Here is a 16,420-nt window from a genome sequence, read left to right as displayed (position 1 = left end):
GCTAATTTGTCCCTGTTCCCTCTCTGCCAAACAGCATCTAAGAGAAAAAGCACCTGCTAAAGAGAAGGGACCCCCACGGAGCAGAGATTGCATGGTGCGTGCTCGCAGAAATCCCTATTACCCAGCCGGGACTGAAAACACTCGACGCAAGAGCGAGCAGGATGACGGACGCTGCCGTCTTTGCGAGAAGAGCCTGGGGTGCACCAGGCACAGCACCAGGCCACCTCCTCAGCACCGACAAGCCAGCAAAGCGAGCTCCAGCCCACCGCAACGCGAGAAGGGAGCAGGGGAGATGCGAGCGAGCTCAGCCCAAACGCAGCGCGGCCGTATCCAGGTCAGCTGGTGAGCCTGCCGGAAAGCGCGGGCTCGGGCTATAAAAAGCACGGGCGAGATGCTGGGAGCATCCTGGAGCGGCGAGGAACAGGTCAGGGTGGCCCTGCCCTCTAAGCGAGGGGTGCCAGGGTGGTGACGGGCTGCAGAGGATGCCACCAGCCACGCAGGACAACGGGCAAGCGCCCTTCTCCCTGGGATTTCCAAAGTAATGACCCATAAGACAGCACTGACTAAGAGTTACCGCTGGTTTTCCAAAGGGAGATGGGGTGTGGAAGAAGGGGGACAGAGGTTGCCGACAGGGCAGGACCGGCAGCAGGAGAGACGCGGTTTGGCACCCGCAGCCCCGCGCTGAGGAGGAGGAATCGCCATCCCTCGCGCCGCGCCGGCAGTGCTCCTTCAGCGGGGACGTGCCGCGGGGAGCACCGGCCCGGGACCCCAATCTGTGCGGGAGCAGACATCCCAGGTGCACTGAAACGGGGACGAGGCCACCGACCCAACGAGCCCGTCATCCCTGCAAGCCTATTCCCGGACAAGGCACACGCATGTGGCCAAGAGCCTTTCCCTTAGCTGGGCACAGCCCCAAATCCACTACGGCCGACGGACAGAGGCAGGGCTGCACCCGGCTTTGATCCCAAGCTGTTCCCAGCCTGCTGCCCTCCTGTCACCCCATGCCACGATGTCCCCACTGCCCTCCCAACGAGAATCAAAAATCTACCCCCAACCCCTCCTTGGAGGCCTGAGCTTTGCCAGACCCCGTGCCAAGCACCACAGAGCAAAGAGTTAATGGGTGATGGGGGGAAAAGGCTGGGATGCCCGGTCCTCGCCGTGTCCCCCAACGGCGGGGGCAGCACCCCCCGCCCAACTTCAGTAGAGCCTGGCAGGGCACGCAGGGAGCTGTCGGGCCCCATCATGACTCACGCAGTCGTCTCTCCCTTCAAGCCAGGAAAAAAAAAAAAAAATTAAAAAACAAAATTCAGGCAAGCCGTTGAAAAACCGGAGATAAACAGAGGGGAGAGGAGATGGAGGCAGCTAATGAGGTCCCGGGCCCCGGCAAGAGGTGCGAGGAGAGCGCAGATGCTGCTCCGGCCAGCAGCGATCCCACCCGCCGGGCACAAGGAGCACACGAGGGACGGCACTGCCCAGCACAGCCCCGACACGGCTGGCAGGGACCCGCAGGACCCCGGGAGAGCAGCCAGCCTCGGGGCCAGGACCCCCGGCAGCCCTTAGGCGGCATCTGTATGGTCACGATACCAAAGGGATGGCAGGATACCCTGGCCCCGTGGAAACCTCACCCTGCTGCAACGAGCAGACTGGGATCATTCCCAGATTTCTTTTTTTTCTCCCCCCCCCCTCCCCGCCCCTCTAAATTGTACGAGCTTAACACTGCTGGGCCAGGGAGGAAGCCAGACCCCCTGCAGCCCCCCGGCTCAGCCACCCCCTGCCCCAGGGACTGAAAAGGAAGAAAAGCGAAAAAAAAAACCTCGATTCTTACAGTTAAAACCAAATGTGTCACTTCAGTAACAAATTGGCCTGCCTGACCGGCAGAAATAGCTCTGTTAAAATATATATGTGGTTGGTTGGGGTTTTTTTTGGTTGCCTTTCCCAAATGAGTTCAAGAATAGGGAGATTTTAAAGTCCCTGTGGACAGCGAGTCTTTCTGCTCCCTTCCCTGCACCCAGCAAGGTAATTATCTGCCAGGAGCCTGGCTGTGTGATGGCTCGTTACACCACTAATTATCAAGAACGAGCCAGTCCCCCAGGGCACCCTGGGTCCATCCCCATCCCTCTCTGCCTTCCTCCTCCTCCTCCTCACCCTGGGGCGCACAGCAGAAGAGCACCTTGTGTTTAGCATCGCAGCCAGGAGGGCCTTGTCCTCCTCGCTTGGATGCCAGAGGTGCAAAGGTACCCCTGCCCAGCCAAGGGACGAGGGACGGAGGACAGAGGGACCCCAGAAACTTATCCGTTGCCAAGAGGTTGCTCCTTGCCACGAGGCTGCCTTGGGGATGAGGACACGGTGGAGAGTGCCACTTCTGCTGGTACCAAGACACTTAGAAAGTTCGTCATTTAGAGTCTGCTTCAGCCTCTTCTGGGAGGGATGCTTAGGAAGTAGAGGCTTCCCGAGAAGTCTCCTCTTCCCAAAAGGAAAGGAAAATATCTCTGAGCTTGGGGGCATTTAGCTCACAGGAGAGGCAGGGCTGCTTTCCACACCTGGACTTCTCTCGCTCCTCACAAGCTTCCCCGGCTCCTCAATGCCAGCTGCTGCCACCAGGCAAAAGTCACATTTAAAGAAGCCACCCGCTTTGTTTGCAGAAGGGCACACCGCGAGTCGCCCAGACGCCAGGGTGACCGCCTGCTGAGCAGCACGGAAGGCAACCACGGGGGAACACTGGGAAGATGCCACTCTTGCACGTGATGCGCCGGGAGGAGCATCTTGCGGTGCCTGGCCCAGCAGCCGGGCGCTTTGCGAGGCAGGAGGGAGCTGTCAGAGCCCAGACGCCCCTACGAGAACGGCTTAGGGCTGCCAGGACGTCACGCGGTCGTCCTCCTCGCCGGCAGCGGGAATAGGATCTCGACGGAGCATGCAGATGGATGCGCTCTCCATCCTTGGATCTCAGACCAGCTCGGTAAGCTGAGGAACTCGGAAGACAGTTCAGGCTCTCCAGATTTACACCCGCCCCTACTGATGCTCCAGTGCAAGACCTCCGAGGCCCCACGACACCAGGAGCAGGGACCTTGGATCTCGAGGGAGCAGCAACAGCAAGAACTGGGGTATTCTCGGCACTTGAGCTGGGCACCCAGCACAGAAAGCCTCCCAGCTTTCACAGCCTGAAGCTACTTATCCAAAGCTATACTAGGACTCAGAGAGGAAGCCCCAGATCATCACTCCAGGGGCTCCAAGACTTCACTGGACCGTACACACAGGCTGTCCTCCGTCCCCCAGAGGTCCCCCTCTCCGCCTGCATATCCCACCCTGACCCAGGGAACCCAGAGTAGGGCCGAAATAGCCCTCAGCCAGCCGGCGCAAGCCCAGGGCTTGCGTGTTCCCAACATCAACCCCTGCCCGCTGCCTGCTTGTTTCAGCTCCCCCAGGAGATGCAAAGGAGACGATGCTAGTCCTGCGTAGCAGGGCTGCCCCACAGAAAGGACTCGGTGGGACACCTCCTGCCATTAACGGGCAGGATCCCAGGCAGCCCTTGGAAGCGCCCGAGGCGGGATGAGCACAGGGCTCATTCCCATCTCCCCATCGCTGTAAGGAAGACAGCTCTGCCCCCCACTACCCCCCCGTCTTCCTCCAAGGCTCTGGGGCCCCCAAATGTAGGGAGCTGCTCAGAGGCTGCACCACACCGGCTGGACAGGAGGAGCAGGCACTCACCCGGACACCGTTCCTGGATAACTCAAGCTCCTCTTCCCATTCCCCCCACTCAACCAAGAGCAAGACAAGCCTGCAAGCAGCCGCAAGGCAAGCCGGCGACCGCTGCTCCACGCTCACCTGTGCTCTGCCCCTCCGGAGAGCGGCTTGGAGCTGCTCAGCCTTTGCAACAAACTCCCCTCCGCAGCAAGACATCAGCCTTTGGGTGCCGCTCGCCCCTTCCACGCGTTGGCTGCTCTGCCTGCCTTTGGGATTTTTTTCCTTCTCCCTCCCCCCTTCCTCCCCCCCCCCACCCCGGAGCATTTTGAATGTGCAGATGCCCCAGCTTCTTAAAATTCAGCCTGGGGGCGTGGGAAGTGTTTTGGAACATGCCCAAGCTGTCTGCTCCGTGCGTGCGCGCTGCTAAAAACGATCCACCTACAGCCCCCATCTCCTGCGCTGCTTGTCAGCGCCGCCGTGCCTTTCCAAAGATAAGCAAGCTTACACACGCAGCCGGGTATCAAAGCACCAGGAGCAATCCCGTCAGGGCGGGGGGAGAAACTTCTCCGCTCAGAGTCACCAGGCAAACTTTTTACGTGAATGAGCAGGGTGCTGGCTGGGCAGCCCTGGGATCAATGCCCTTGAGCCGGCGCTGCCTCCATCCCCTCCGCATTACAGCGAGCTGCACAGGTAGAAAACAGATGCAGAAAACCAATTTACTTGCTATCAAAGGACGCGGCAGCAGGACTGGGAGGCGAACGCAGCCCCCCTCATTATAACGAGGGTGTCGCAGCAACGGGCTGCGCTATAAACACGTGTTTAGGATACCCAGCTCGGCAGCCCTGCCCAACAGCTGAGCATCCGTGTGGTTGCGTGGTCCAAGGGAGCGCAACACATCTCCTCCCAAGCAATTCCCAAGTGCTTTACCAACAAATAAATGAGCTACAGAGATTTAATGACTTAACCTGTAAAACACCGCTGGCAAAGCCCAGCTTGTCTAAGACAGTAGCGAGCAGCTCTTGTTGGGGCGCCCAACCGAGGTAACAGAGAAACACCAACTTACACCAGCTCAGTATCTGGCCCCAGCAGCCACCATGTTAAAAAAAAAGGGAATATAAACCACTGAGGCTGAGATCTGGTCAGAAGAGGCAGGCTGAGCCCTCCTGCCACGTGCAGGGTATACAATGAAGGCTCCAGGTGCCCGAGGGACGAGGACAGCAGGACCATCTCCAGCCCAACAGCCTGGCTCTGGATTCACAACACAAGCTGTTCGAAATCAGTGACAAGGTTGCTTTTCCCTTTGCTTTTAAATCCCTCTGGCAATCTGGCCTTTAAGTGCTCATCAATCCATTCAGGGCAGTCCCGTCGTCGTCCCCCCCCCAGCATCACTTCTCTGCAAATTTGAGTGAAATTGATATTTTCCTATCAGAAACATGAAATTTCAAACACACAGAATATTGGATTTGAAAACTGACTTTTGTTGGGAAGGTGCCTGTCTCTTTGTTCACAAAAGGGCTCATTTTTCCTGGAAAAGGGCCCAGATTTTGAGTGAAAGATCAATAACATGCAGAAAACGGGTCCTTTTATTCAATTTTGCCACGATACCAAAAAGAAAAGAAAGAATCCAATGCTGAGACTGAATGACTTCAAAATATTTTGCATTTGTTTACCCCATTGCGACGCCGGAGCATCTATTCAAAGGAGCTCAATGGGAAGGATGCAGCCTTTGGGGCTCCCTTAAAGCATCCCCCTGTCACCTGCTGGTACCCCACTGGGGACAGCATCCCCAGCACTGCTCCAGCCCTTTTGGGGGGAATTATTAGAGATTTAACTGCTGCCTCCTCTGCCCTTGCTTGGATGGAGGCCAAGGAGCTCCCCCACCGAAACACTCAAGGGTGACCCTCTGCCCACGCTAATTACAGGGAAGGGGGAATCGAAGTTTTATTTCAATTACATTCTGGGTGGGGGGAAGAAAGACAAAAAAAAAAACCCACCACGAAGACACAGCATTCAAGATGCTGTGCAACAGTCATGACATGCTGCATCCTCCCCGATCCATATGGGGGAAAACTAACACTTTGGCAAATTTATGAAGATGTGTGAAAGTGATTATATTCCTGAAAATATCTCAAGTGGAACGGCCTACCTGGCATATTTTGTTAGTCATGAAACACGCTCCCTCCACCGACTGTAGTTTGTGGCTTCCCATCTGCTTAAATACTTTAAATACTGAAACTTTCTTATTTTTTTCAGCTGAAATAGCACGCCGGCAGCAGCAGCATACTGCTGACTCAGGGGCGCGGGATGGGGACGTGCTCGCCACCAGCAAAGGGATGCAGAAGATGCCACGCCAAGAGGGCAAGAGAGCAGAGGATTCACCACGCGGGTGATAAGTCCTGCTTCTGGCCAAGAAATGCGAGAAGTCAGCTTGTGTTAAGAGCGTCCGGCAAGGGAACGCCAAGTGCAAACCAAAAGAAGAATATTTGGGGTCAAGCGTGGGCATGAAAGGGAAAAGGTTAAAGGAAAGAAATGGCTCTGGTCTGCCATTTTCATTTCATTTTGCCAGAAATAAAAGGCAACGGTTGCACAGCTTACAAGTCCCCACTGCCAAGCCCAGCTTTTAGCCAGAGCTGGGTTTTCGGGCGCTTGGTCCAGGGCGGCTGCCACCCTGACCCCCCCGATTCCTGCTTTCATGGGGAGCGATGCCCCTTTTGTCCCAGGGGGGCTGGGGAGAAGGTTCCAAGGCACGAGGGCTCACTAAACCCTGAGACACTGCTGGCATCCTCCCGGGGGGGACCCGGCTGCCTCCCCCCTGCCCTCTCCTTCTCATTAGTTAATAGCTTCTATTTTAAAGCCCTGGCTGGAGTCACTCTGACCACAGCAGCAGGAGGTGGGGTGGGCATGCGCGGGGATGCAGCCGGAGCTCAGCACCATGGCAGCACACCGGGAGAAGCAGGCAAGCCCCAGCAAAGGCAGCTGCCCGTGCACACAGGGCTTGGGCAGCAGATGCGAAAGAAACCCAGCCGGGACTCCCTAACTCAAAGGAGATGGCCACGGCAGCAGAGAAACATCCCCCCCAAAACAGCTCGGGCACAAGCCCATTCTCAGCAGGCTTCCCTGAAGGTGTCCTTAGATGTGCTCGAGCGTCCCGCACCCCAGGAAAACTCTGGGTATCAACACCAACCAAGCATTTAAGCACGAAGGGATAATTTTAAGTCATTTAAGCAGTTTTCTAGTGGTTGCACGAGGCAACGGCAATTGCGCCCCGCAAAGCGACAGTGCATAGTACTCACGGCGTAACTACAGTGCAATTACTCTCAGCCTGATTATGGAGAATGATCAAACTAGATGGGAACATCTCGGCCGAATCGCCTCCTCCCCGGGGCGCGTGGGCTGTGCTATAGAAACCCCAGCTATAGATACACATAAAGTAGAGCAGAGACCAGTAGAATATGATGAACGTTTTCCCAAATGGCAGTGCAAAGCTGAATATTAGGTGATTTATGGTGGATTCCCTCCAAGTGAAAATCTCTCCTACCATGGTAGTGGTTTTTTTACAGCTCATTTGGCTTTTCATTTGCTGAACGGCTTTGTGCTGTTTTCCCTTGCAGGATGGGGCCTCATCATTTGTGTTTTCTTACAGATTTTTTTTTTCCTCCTAGAAGAAAACCGTCTCTTCTCCTCTTCTCCGTGAGCCTAATTCTGCATCCCCAGCTGGTGTGCAAGAGTATTGGAGTTACTCCCACTTTCCAGGGGGATAAATCATGTCAGAGGCAGGGGCTTTTGTTCAAGGTCCAATACCTGGAGGAGGAGTTTCTCGTTCCAAATGGAGATAGTCCCCGGGAGAAATAATCCCACTGGAAATAATCCAGTGCAAAGAGGGTTTACTGCATCTTTTTAAAGGCTCTTTCTTACTGACAATTGATGAGTTCATAGCTACCAATATCCATTAGAGGGTTTATTTTATTTCTTGTTAGAAAATAAAATAAAAAGGCAGAGTCTGAGAAGAGTAAAACCAGCCACAGAGACTGACAGCAGCTGCCTGGCAGACAGTGAGTGAAAATGCCCTGACAAGATGAAATGTTTTTTCTTTCATTGAAATCACTCCCTTTCCGAATGACTAATACGCAGCTATCGCACCATGGATATTTCCAGAGTGATGAGATGTTTTTAAAATATCTCACTGTGCCTCAAAATATCTCACTCTGGCTCAATAGATCATCCAAAACACCACCCACGGAAATCATAAATAAATAGATACTATATTGCCGTAAAAGAGCAGACTGGCCAGGGCCGGGGCAGCATCCTTCATCAGCAAGTAAACGAGGCCACTGAACTTCTCACCTCGGTGTGCGGCTCCCGCAGCGAGGCTTTTTGGGGATTGAGACACCTTCTCCTCTCCCCAGCACCTTCGCAAATCTGCCCCGCGCGGGCTAGCTCCTCGACGTTACGGGTGTCTCCTCGAACGAGCAGATCGGATGCAAGAGGTACGGCGGACTCCGTGGTACCAGCAACCACCCGCGCTCCCCAGCACCAGCGCAGCGGTCCCCAAAAAGGTGGCTGACAGGCTCTGGCCCACAGGGCACCCCTGGAAACCCACATACCCCCTTGGGCACCCCTTTGCCTATGCAACGGCTTCAAACCCCAAGCAGCAGGACCCAGAAATGCTCCAACTTACTCCCTGCCCCATAACATCCAGCGTCGCTGCCGCGTCCCCTTTGCACATCGCTCCCCCGTCGGCGAGCAAAGAGGGTGGGGAAAAAGACACCCGCACCCTGGGAACAGCAGGCATTTGGGTGACGTGCCGGCGGGGGTCCCAGCCCGGCGGCCCCCACGTCACTTTGCCCTGGCCCCCCCCCCCGGGCGGCAGGTCCCAGCCCGGCACGCAGCACCCCACTTTCAGAGCCAGGAAAATCCTGCCCTCCTGACAAAGGCTCCAAGGAATTGTGACAGAGCAGTTGCAAAGCCGCCCCCAGGCAGCTGATTTTTTTTTTTTTTACACATCTCGATGCACTCGCTCCGGGCTTAGAGAGAAATAAACCCGGCAAAATGGTAACAAGAAGGCACAGAGTGGGGGGACCCGTCGGCTGATTGCCTTGCATGTGCTCCAACCCCGCTGGGTGGGAGCGGGCTCGTGCCGGGCCCCCGTGCAGCCGTCCTCCCTCCAGGGAAGGGACCCGAGTCCCAGCCCAGGCTTGGATTTGGATGCAAGGACAACTCCACTCAGTAGGACAAGCAAAACTCCCAGAGAGTCCGAGTGCAGACGTACTTTAAAAGCTCCCTGAATCCTGGTGGCCCGAGCTGAGATCTAGCCCGAGCCCAGCTGCGACACCCCGAACTGCAGGCAGCTGCAGCCCAGCCCGGCACCGGCTCGCTCTGCAGGAGCTGCACCTGCTTTTTCTCTTCCCTAGGAAGCAGGCAACACTTTTTGTTTTGCTGATCGAAGGGAAAGCAAGCAAATCATTCTGAGGAACTGAAAACGGGCTCCTTTGCTTTTCTCAGCAAGATAAAAAAATTGTTCGGATCACCCAGGCTCTGTTGATCCCAAGTTGTTTCCTCTTTAGAGGCATTTACCGAAGCGCGTTTTGAAACTTGGGGAGATGAAGCGGCTTATCGGAACAGCCAAGTCAAAATATGTCCCTCGGAAACTACAGACAGCCTGACGCTTATCTTCTTTTTTCCAAAAGGGCTGAAACTACTTGTCCAGCACAGCAGGAATCGGTGGTTTCCCTGGGTTTGGGAAAGGAAACCACCTTGCCCATAGAAATTCAGTCCTGGTGCTGATGGGCATGGGGAGCCCAGCATCAGGATGCTGCAGCGATGGACCATCGACTCCCAACATCCCTTGGAGAGCTCTGCCAGCCCAGCCAGCCCTAGTCATTCCTGGCAACCTCTGCTTGGCTTTTCCCTCCGATTCCCTTTCCTCCCAGCGGGAACAGGCAGCACTGGGGGGGGCTGCAGAGAGATGACAGAGATGCTGCAAAGGGAGGAGGAAGAAAGCCAAGGCCCCGCATTTCCAATGAAGATAGCTCCAACATCTGTCCTCAGCCAGAAATGTATTCACCCGCACAGACACACTCATCAGATGAGGCTCTAAAATATTTACTGCCCAAATATCAATCCTCATAAAGCGAGGCAGCCATTCGGGCTCAGGGAGGGGGAAGGAGATGGGGCGGGTTGTCAATAATGTCATAACCACGGGCAATTTTATGTATCTCTGGAAATGGCCAAGGAACACGCAGTTTGACAGATGTGCAAACGGGTAATGCAGGCTTCCTAGTTATGAGCATGAGGATGTCAAGAGGAATAGATGAGCAGTAATTCAAAGTATATTGGGCTTAGAGAAGTACACGGGCATCGTAATGAATACGGGATGGGCACCGCGGCGGAGGGAGGGCTGGAGGAGGAGGAGTCGGCACGCTGGTCTGGGAACGCCGCCCCTGCCAATGCCACGGAGTGACTGCGGGGACAGGGGAGCCGGGTGGGTATTTGGTGGGCAAAGCCATGCTGCCATGGGGTGTTACCGCACCAAGGGACGTGTCAGCCTGCCTGCTGCTTCCTGGGGCTGGACCGACCTCCAGGATGACTTCTCCTTCTTCCTCCTTCCCAACTGCGTCTCTACACAAGCCTCTCCCACCATTGTGCCACCTTTCCTCTCCTCTGCTGGGAAACTCAAGGTTTTGGCCAAATACCTGCATTTTTCACCGAGAACAGTCAAAAAAACCTCACCAAGAAACTAAATAAAGTTTCAAGTTTAGGCTCAGCAGAACTACTACTTTTTTTTTTTTTTTTTGCTTCCATCTCCAAACTAAAAAACAAGCCCCAACGCCGCAGCAAGGGCCGCCGCCACCCCCAGTGCCGCCTCCGAGGCACAGGCACTGCTCACACCTATGACTAGTGCCTCGCCCGGCATTTCCCCATCCCACCTCGCCTGTTTTTAAAAACCAGCATCACACAGCCACCCGCTACACCTCCAGCCGCACGCTGCCGCCTCCAGGCGCACGCTCCTGCCCCAGACCCGCAGATCCCAGCGGCACGGAGGACCGTGGAGGCTGGCTGGCTTCCAGCACCACGCCAAGGCGCTAGAAATAATGAAAAACCAAATTAAATAGAAATGAACGATGCCGGGACACGCTTCTCCTTGGGCGTTTGCTTTGCCAGAGGAGTGCTGCAGCACGTTGGAAGGGGGAGCAATCAGCTGGTCCCAAGTGACCTCGCTTAGCCAAGCCCAGGATGGCACGCATAGACTTCTCGGCTCCGCTCTCTTTTCCCCGAGATTCGCCTCCTTCAGCATTTCTGGCAGTGAAATTCCCACTCCCCCACCTCCTGCGGTGCTCTTCAAAAGGATACAGTCATTGGCTTCGGTGGTAGAGCCAAGCTCACCCTTCCTCCCTCTCAAGTCCCCCCTGCAGTTCCCGCAGAGAAGTTCATCGTTTTTCCACACCCCAGTACTTTTGGGGGGGGGGAGTGGAATTACTCACGAAGGCAAGCAGGCACCCGGCACACCAGCAATCCCCGCAAAGGTGATTTTTCCTGTGGAAAAATCCATGAATCACTGTAAAAGTCAGTCTGGCTTGAACCAAGACACACTGCTCACCATTGTTTATTAAAAAGAATTAATCAGCAATCTTTTTCCTGGCTGAGTCTATGAAATATGACTTATCCCGACCATTCACTAACAAGTTGCGTGCTCTGGGAGCTTTCTCCACGGCTCATGGAGTGCCACAGGGTTTTGTTAGGTCAAATGACCGATGACTGAGTAAGCTTGAATCTGAAGGAAGTGTTTCCTACAAGTCTCAGACCTATTTTCACTCCCAGGAGACACTTCTGGCACTGTCTGTTCCTGCAGACACGTTGCTCCGCGAATAATCATGCTGGAGCAAGGGAGCCCTGGGGTGTTGCGGCCCTGGGCAAGGGGTGAGACCGTGAGGAAGAGGGGGCACAGGCAGAGCGGGAGCCTGACACACAGCACATCTCCTCTGCCTGCCGTAAAAACCGCGGGCAGCCACCACCCCAACCAAGCCACAGAAGGGCAGGCTGGAGGGAAGGGGCAGGCGGGGGCTGGCATTACTCCGCGTGGGCGCAGCAGTTCTGACCCAATGAGACAACCAAGCGGGAACGAACCCATAACAAAAGCTTCTTTCCAAAAAGTGTCCTTGCTATAATTTAACTTTTTTCTCTGGGCAGCACCCTCCTGGGCGCAGGAGTGCTGCTGTGACACGGGGGAAGAGCAGCAAACTTCAATGCCCACGGTTGCAATAGCAGAAAAGAGAGACAATTGCACTTCTTATGGCAGCAGTAACTTATCTCAGTGAAACTTTTCCTGCCAATGAGGCTGTTCTGGTCTGAAATTCAGCGAGAGTTGAGAGGGCTGGTCCTGCTGCCAGCTCAGGGTGGGTACAGGCAGAGGGCAGGCGGGCGTGGGAAAAGCAGCCTGGGAAACCACTGCCATGGTCCCAGCCTCATCATCGCTTTGCAGCTTGCTGGAGTTTAGTTTTCCAGCGCTAGCACTGTACCAGTGAGCTGGCTTGCATTTATTTCTCCTTAAAAAAAAAATCCCACCATATCAGCTGTTGTCTCCTCTGCCTCCTCTTGCCTTTGGCTACGTGCTGGTTTCAAGGCATCTCCCGGTAAAGCAGCATTTGCCATCCAATCCTAGGCCTCTGCAGAGGATTTTCTGCATCAGTGCCCACATGCTTACAGGTCCCGGGGAGCCCGTGGCTGGCACCGCCGGGGGGGACCGGGGACAAGCCTCTCTGCCGATGAGTGCCAGCTGCTGAGCGGGTTGCCTGGGCTGCAGCAGCTGGAGGCAGAGGTAGCAATTTGCGTGCTCACCTGGAAAGGCAAACATCCTCCCAACCCTTGCAAAGCTGCTGAGAAACCAGCTTCTGGCTTTTCTCCTACAAGTTGAGCACCACCATATTTGAGCTACAAGGAGAAGACGCAAAATCCCCTCTCCCTTGGTCCAGGCACACCGTGACAGAGCCAGAGGTGAGCCAGCTCTGCGGGAGAACCAGATTCCAGAGAAATGCTCGGAGGGTGGTGGTTGCAGCCAGCTGGGGCTCCATCTCCCCTTTTGCAGGGACCCGCAGGACTATGTCTGCAGCGCGGCTGTGCTCTGGCACAGTCCCTCAGCGCCCAGCACATCCCAGGGCAGAGCCACCGCTCCCCAGTACCGGCCCCGCTCCTCATCGGCATGCTGGGCACACGCACCCGGGTGGCACGGGGCCGCTCTCCCTGAATTCAATCCGTGTACCCAAGCGGCGGCAGCAGGAAGGCTTGGAAAAGTAGAGCAAGACAAGAGAAAGGGAGGGAGGCCCGCAGCTGAGCGCAGCGCAGCAGCTCAGGCTGCAAAGCCAAGGCTGACAGCATCGCTTTGGTTACCTGCATGACCTTGAAAGCCCGGGCTAAGCCGCAAAGATGAGAGCGAAAGCCTCCAGCGGCAGCTCTGCACGCTGCCGGGGACAGCAAAAGTCAGGCAGGGTACAGAGAGGTGGGTGCCGTTTGGGATGTGCCACCCCAGTGGTGGAGCTCGCCCGATGGGCCAGGCTGCTTTTACCTCTCTCTCAGCCCCTTCCCCAAAAACGCAGCTCACAACCCCAAGCCTTCTTTGCAGAGCACTTAAGTGGGTCTTGGGTTTTGTTCCCACACGAGTACATGCGTGGGAAGAGGTGATCACCCCACGTCGCTCCTCTCAGACCCAGCTCTTGCACAGGGCAGCAGCAGGAGGGGGTAGGCTCCAGCCACGCAGGAGAGGCTGGCAGCACACAAGCAGGCTGCCCAGATCACAGCGTGCGTAGCTTGAGAGCTCAGAATAAATATTTAAAGGTGGAGGGGAAAAAAAAAAAAAAACCACACTCCTCTTTGCAAGTTCTCAGTCTTTGCTCTGGGATTTGAGGCAAAGACAGACAGAAATATGACAAAGGAGACACGGGTTTCAGCAAATCATGGGCACATCAGAAGCGATGGCTTCCAGATGCCGGCTTTGCTGCAAGATAAATTCCCTCCTAGCCGTATGCCTGACAACCCCGACAGCCCTTGGGGACTGCGAGTCTGCTTTCCCCGCAGACACATGGGGCTGCAGCGAGCCCACCTCCTTACACCCATCCACCCCAGGGAATGCTCAGCCGGTGATGGGAGCCAGGGAGTTACCCAAATCCCTTTCCAAGCTAGTTAAAGCTGGTCCTGATGTGTGTTCCCTCCTTGCCCTGTCCTGCGAGCGTGCACAAGGCGATGGGCTCTGCGTCAGGGTGTCGGACAAATGCTCCCAAATCCCCATCCCTACAGCAGAGCTCTGCCAGAGGAACAAACCTCCTGGTTTGGCTTTCTCGGTGCCTCACATAAGCGATGGCTGGGGGGAAGGATGGGAGGTGACAGCTCCGCTCAGCTCCCAACAGCCTCGTGCTGGGCCATCGCTTGGAGGCGGTGGCCGGAGCAGCCACAGAGAACGGGCTGTTCTGTATGGCAAGGCTGTCCTCAGGATGCTTTTATTTCCAGAGAGAGCTCATTAGCTCTGGTTGTGCAGGAGTTCGGGGGTTTTTTCCCCTGTTACCAAGAGCCAGAAAACTCTACTGAATAACATCTCTGAGCACAGGTGGAACAAAGACAGGGCACTGGGGGAGAGCAGCAACAAAACCAGAGATAATCAAAGCTGCTGCTGCAGCCTCACATCGCTTACGATCTCCGTCTCGTTTGGATTTCCCAGCCGGAGTGGTCTCTGCTCGCTCAGCCCCCAGGAGCACCCGGCAGCCTCCTGTGTGCTGGGGCTGTGCCCAGCCCCGCTCACCCCGCCGCCCGGGACTGCAGGACTTGTCCCGAGTTGGCTCTGCTCAAAGGGGGAAGGAGCTGCAGAGGTGGGTTTGAGGTGGCAGGGAACCAGATTCAAGGCTCCCTGGGAGCAGCCCACTGAATTGGACGGGATGCCAAGGAGCTAAAGGGGCTTGTCCATGCACTAGGCAAGGAGGAAGGCTCTGTCTCTGGCATTGCTGCAGGAAGGGTTTCATACAGGCACATCCTACCCAGGGTGGGCACTCAGGGATGCTCCGGCAGCGATGCCGTGTCAGGATCGGTCTGGAGCAGCCATGTCCTTACCAAGCCCTGATGCTCCTCTCCCATCGCTGCACGGTCCAGCGCACGCTGCAGGGGCTGCAGCCGAGAAAACACATGCCAAAGGCAGGAGATAAGCCAGCTCCCCAGATACGATCACAAGCCCCATTATCTCCTTAACCCTTATGCGATTCACTTATCCATCCCAGATCTATTTCTCCTTATCTAAATCCTCCTCCTGTTCTTTCCCATCTCTTGCCCCCGTGGTCGCTCTCGGAGCACCGCGGCCTCCCCAGAAGCGAGGGAGGCTGCAGGAGAGCCTGATGCCCCGGGCTGCCACTCACCACAGCTAATGGGATAGACTCCGATTGACTGGCCCCAGCGATTTAAAGTTAATAAAATGTTAAAAGCAGCCCTATAAATCACCCATGCAGGAAGTGACCTGGACAGGAGGCCTAACAACTTAGCAGAGGGTTTTATTTAAAAGCCATTTGTCTGAGAAGTGTAACACAAAGAGTCAAATAACTCTTAGGAAAACAGCAGTGCTGGAGCTACCAGGAGGATTAGAGCGGGCTGGATATTTACGGCCGAAGATGTCAGCCTTAGCAGTGCTAACCGGCCCCTGCTTCCCTGGCTGAAAGGCTGGAGCATCCCAGCTGATCCCCGCTCCAGAGGTATGGAATCAGGACAAGCCAGACCCCAGCTCCGACTTACGTTTTTAGCTCACTGGGGCCACTGCGACCCTCTCGCAGACCTCCCAAAACAGGAGTCTCGTGCCCATGCCCACCCTGCCATAGGCCGGTGACGTCCGCAGCTTCCTCCAGGCTCAAGCTCCCCTGCACAGGGGATTACACACACGGAGAAGTCGCGATCCTCCCATGTTGCCGCACACAGCTGACGCCTCTGTTTGCAAGGAGAAGCTTGAAACCAAGAGGCCCAAAAATCTCAAAACCCAAAACGACCCCAGAAACTGAGCTTCTGGTTTCTAAACCTGATTTCCACTCCTCGGCTGTGAATACCGATTTTGCGCCCATCAGGAGGGCGGTTAGCCCTGCATCAGCCTCAGCCCCAGCTCGCTCCCTGCCAACCAAGCTCTACTTCTTTAACCTGAAAAAAACCCTGCGGCAAAGCGCAAAGAGCAGACAAGGGTGTTTCCCCGGGACAGGGTCTCAGCCCCCTCCCACAGCCACCCTCGCTCCCCCACCGCAGGAAGCCTCCAAAATACCCCAAAGGCCTTTTGCAGTGGGAGGAAAGGCGACACATGCTTGGGAAGCCTCTAGAGCGTCGTTAAGAGGCAAATTACAGACAATTATCCTTGGAAGTACATCAGGGAAGCAGAGGCAGTCGCAAGGCACCCGTCCCACCCAAGCCCGGCTCCTCGCAGGAGCCCAGCCTGCCTTCTGGAAACTACGAGCAAATTCACAGATGGGATAAGGTCTGCAAGCAACAGGGTTACATCGGGAGCTACCCCACCTTCAAAAATCACCTTTTAATTGCAAGACAAGGGCAGTTCGCATCCCTGACCTAGCACCTCGCCCTCCCAGCAAGCCGAGGGGGAGAGGAGCGGACTGAAGACGGGCAGCCGTGCACGCTGCCCAGGGAACGGTGCCCACCCGGGCAAGGCAGGAGATGCAACGACCCAAGAAATAACCCAGCTTTCACTCGCATTTGCAAACGCCTTGATTTTCACAGA

General features: G+C 55.7%; 1 protein-coding gene across 1 annotated transcript in view; it reads right to left on the bottom strand.

Moving 5' to 3' along the window:
* LOC115341289 (basic proline-rich protein-like) overlaps positions 1-16,420 on the bottom strand; it is a 98,503-nt gene that overhangs the window by 65,441 nt on the left and 16,642 nt on the right. The window lies entirely within an intron of this gene.

This window comes from Aquila chrysaetos, chromosome 5 (genome assembly GCF_900496995.4).
Source record: "Aquila chrysaetos chrysaetos chromosome 5, bAquChr1.4, whole genome shotgun sequence".
Taxonomy (NCBI): domain Eukaryota; kingdom Metazoa; phylum Chordata; class Aves; order Accipitriformes; family Accipitridae; genus Aquila; species Aquila chrysaetos.
Note: the sequence above shows the minus strand (reverse complement) of the source record. Positions and strands in the feature narration are given on the sequence as shown.